This window comes from Anguilla rostrata, unplaced genomic scaffold, assembly GCF_018555375.3.
Source record: "Anguilla rostrata isolate EN2019 unplaced genomic scaffold, ASM1855537v3 scaf0217, whole genome shotgun sequence".
Taxonomy (NCBI): domain Eukaryota; kingdom Metazoa; phylum Chordata; class Actinopteri; order Anguilliformes; family Anguillidae; genus Anguilla; species Anguilla rostrata.
In genome coordinates this window covers 1-4,484 of record NW_026985768.1, presented here as the reverse complement: position 1 = coordinate 4,484, position 4,484 = coordinate 1, and positions in this window count along the sequence as shown.

The window sequence follows — 4,484 nt, the reverse complement described above, 5'->3', positions numbered from 1 at the left end:
AGAATTCTAAATAAAACCCCCATTGGGATCCCATCCCTCCCTGGAACCTTCCCTCTTTTCATCCCTTTGAGTGCTTCTTCTAATGCCTCCATTGTGAAAGGGAGCTCCAGCGCCTCCCTTACCTCCTCTGGCACCCTCGCCTCCAGCAACCCTTAAATAATGTTCCACCGTCTGCCTGTCCACTTCCTGCTCCCCAAACATTTGCCTATAAAAGGCCGTAGCCACGCCAAACATGCCCTTCACCCCCTTATGAACCTTCCCATCCTGTCCCCTCAGTCCATGAATCACTGCTCTCACCTGCAGCTTTCACAGACTGAAAGAACACACTACACTTTTCGTCCTTCTCAAAAACCTCCTTTTGTGCTTTAAATCTAAACACCCCTGCCCTCTCCTCGCACCACCTCCTCTGCCACTGTTTTAATTTGTCCACCTCCTCAGTGTCCAACTCCCCTCCCTTATTCCACTCCTCATACAGACATTGCAGTCTCCTCCTTACTGTACGAAACTCCCCTAATTTCCTATTATTTTTCCACTTCACATATTTTCGTGCAAATATTCCCACTCATGCTTTAACTCCCTCCCACCACTCTGCCCAAGAACTGAAAAAAGACCTCAAATTAACCCATCCCTTATAAACTTCAACAAATCGTGCTCTAAATTCCCCCTCTCTAATCAAATCAACGTTCAGCTTCCAATACCCCCTACCAAAAGTCATAACTGAAACAATAACACCCACCGACAAAAGTAAATGATCTGAAAACTGGTGTAACCCCTGCGTGCCTGATTCCGTCCCTTTGGTACAAAAATATAATCAATCCGGCTCTGGCTCCCCCTAGTGTTCCCCCATGTGAAACCTGCATCATTTTTATTAACCACCCGAAAAGAATCCACCAAACTAAAACCATTGATCACAGTCACCAGACCCTTTAAACTCATGTCCCTCCCTTTGTCCAAACACACATTAAAGTCCCCTCCCAAAACCAAAAACCTTGTTGAACACAAAACCACCTCCAAACTCAAAAATAACTCTCTCCTGCCCACTTGGTCTGCGGGAGCATACACATTCACTACCCTAAAACGAAATCAACTAATAACACCCTCCCCTGCACAACAGAAAAACAATTTACTATTTTAAAGTCCCTCCTCCCAAACAAAATCCCCACACCAGTTGAGTGCACTCCCCCAATCCCCCACCTAGATTCCCCTCTCACCCACTCCTTAGAAAACCTCCTAACATCATCCCCATCCCTCAAGTGCACCTCTTGTAGCAAACACACATCGAAGTTCAAACAGGAAAGAAAAAAAAAAACACCTCCCCTCTTTACCTTGTTCCTCACCCCCTGCACATTTACTGTAATTATATTAAATAAAGCCATTTTCAGAAACCCAAAATACCCCAACCAACACAAGTTAAACCCCTTTTATTTTCCTCCCTCTTCCCCCAAACCCCTTTCAACCGAGGGACCAGCGGCCATCCCTATTACCTGCTCAAATCCCTCCATGTCCCACTCCAACTCCACAGAGGGAGACCCTCCTGCCAGGTCAATGTACGACTCGCCTCCTGACTGAGAAGCCTCTGAGGCATCTGCCAGGGCCCTATACCGGTTAGTGTGCCTCACTTGCAACCCAGTCTTAACAAATTTATAGGAATTCTCCTTCTCTACCAAAGCCCGCTTTCTCCCTGTCACTTTTGCCCAGTCCATGTCACTGCTCTCTTCAGGGGGGTCAGAGTCCCACCAAAGAGTGGGAGTTTCCACATCCCCCGAGGCGAGCCTTGCAACCTTCTCCCCAGACGCTGAAAAGACGCCTTCTCTTTTTGAAAGAATTCTGGGGTCTCAACATGCGAGTCCTCCGCTCCCTCCTGCTTCCCCCGAAGAACCTCTGTCGCCCGCCGGAAACTCTGGACAATGCTCAAACCAGTAGCACTGGGGCCCGGAATAGCCTCCGGGCTCGCCGGAACCCCCGGAACCGAAGCACACACACGAGCTGGGACAGGATCTCTCAATGGGAAACGTACCGGTGCCTCAGCCAAAACAGGTTGTTCTGGAACTAGAGCTGTAGCAGCCAACCGGAACCGATCCCTTCCTTACTCCCATTCCGGAATCCACCTCTGCACCCATCTCCTCCTCTACAGCTCCGGCACGAGCCACACCCAGCGCCGCTCCCCCTTTGGTAGCAGTCTCCCCAACACTCCTTCCATCTCTTCCACTAGAGGGCGCTGCTTCCTTGTTCACCGCTGCACTTCCTCCTCTCACCATCTCTGCATACGTGCGCTGCCTCTCTGGACATTCCCAAAACAGGTGCTCGTTACTAGAACAAAGACTGCACCGTTTGGGCGCGGTGCAATCTCTGCCCATATGCTCTTCAGAGCCACAATTTCTGCATTTATCGCCCTTGCAGTCCTCCTTTAAATGTCCAAAGCAGCCACATTTCCTACAGTAAATGGGCATACCTGGATAGTATAAATAACCTCTGTCTGGCCCAATAGCAAACATTCCCGGCGGGTGCCTAAAACCCCCCACACTTGCTGAATCCGGGCGAAAACGCACCATGTATCTTCTCTTTCCCGTCCAAAAACCATACTTATTTTTAATCTTCATCCCCTCCTTTACGTCAGCACAATACCTTCTTAAAAAACACAAGATTTCTGCCTCCGGAACAAAGGGGTTGTACAAATGGATTACTAAAGGCCTAAGAGGCCTAGAATACAAGAGCCACACCGTCACACCTTTCAACAGCTCATTATCCTTCTTCTTGTTGTAAAGCTGATGAAAATTGAAGCAATCCGACTCTGTATTAAAAGTTAAATCGTACAGACCTTTGCTGGGCACATCTTGGAGGCAAAACACACTCTCCTGATCCACTTCAAACAATCCTCGCACAATCTTCTCCACCAAAAACTCCAGCGTGACCACTTTCCGCTGCTCCTCCATCACCTCAAATCGCACAGTGTTGCACAGCCGCACCCGGTGGGTCGGCACTCCATCCTCCGCGTCATTCATTGCCTTCTTGGTAAGTTTTTTTGATAGCTTAGCCAAAAGGTTGAGAAACGATGGCCTGAAAATTGGCCACAGCTGGCCGCCGCCACCCAGGGGGCCGGGAATCCGATCGCGGGGTCTGGCCGGACCCGGTCCAGGGCCCCCTCAACGCTTCCCCGGGACCTCTGGCCGTCACCTCAGCTCCACCCACAAAGCCCCACGTCCCCTGCCACGGTAGCTACATTACATTACATTACAGGCATTTGGCAGACGCTCTTATCCAGAGCGACGTACAACAAAGTGTATAACCATAACCAGGAAAAAGTATGACGAAACCCCTAGAGAGAAGTACCAATCCAAGTGCAGGGAACAACCGCATAGTTCAACTTGGACCCTGAAGGTTAAACTGATTAACACTAAACAACGAGAACGGCAACAACGCAGTCTATGGAAAAAATACAAGCAGTAGTTGACACCAAACAGTTAATGCACCTAAGTCACCTACGAAACAGCTGCCTAGTTACAACCCTAAGCTTACAGTCATTTACAGGGGGGTAGGGAGGGATGGGGAGAGGTGCAGCCTGAAGAGGTGAGTCTTCAGTCGTCGTTTGAAATGGGTCAGTGTCTCAGCTGTTCTGACCTCCACAGGGAGGTCATTCCACCATCGTGGGGCCAGAACAGACAGGAGACGTGTTCTGGAAGTGCAGGTGCGAAGAGGGGGAGGTGCTAGGCGTCCTGAGGTAGCAGAACAGAGGGATCTGGCTGGCATGTAGGGTTTGAATATCTTGTGGAGGTATGCTGAGGCTGATCCCTTGACTGCCTGGTATGCTAGGACCAATGTTTTAAATTTGATGCGAGCTGTAACAGGCAGCCAGTGGAGGGTAGTGAGCAGGGGAGTGACATGGGAGTGTCTGGGGAGGTTGAAGACCAGACGAGCCGCAGCATTCTGAATGAGTTGCAGGGGTCTGGTGGCAGATGCCGGTAGTCCAGCCAGAAGAGAGTTGCAGTAGTCCAGGCGGGATAGAACCATTGCTTGGACCAGGAGCTGGGTTGAGTAGGTGGTGAGAGAGGGGCGGATTCTCCGGATGTTATACAGGAAAAATCTGCATGCCCGGCTTACTGCTGCGATGTTCTTGGAGAGGGACAGCCTGTTGTCCATCATCACTCCGAGATTCTTGGCACAGGGTGATGATGTCACTAAGGTGTCCCCTAGGGAAATGGAAAAGTCGAGGAGGGGAGAGGATAGAGCAGGAATAAAGATTAGCTCCGTCTTTCCCGGGTTGAGCTTCAGGTGGTGATTGTCCATCCAGCTCTGTATGTCCCGCAGGCAAGCGGAGATGCGGGCAGGGACCTGTGTGTCCGATGGGGAGAAGGAGAGAAAGAGTTGCGTGTCGTCGGCATAGGAGTGATTACATGCTACCTACATGCTAAAGGCTCTTATCGCTGTTTAATTGCACAAGCACTCGCAGAACAGCTATGTAATTACCTAGCTAAGCAAGCAAGGAG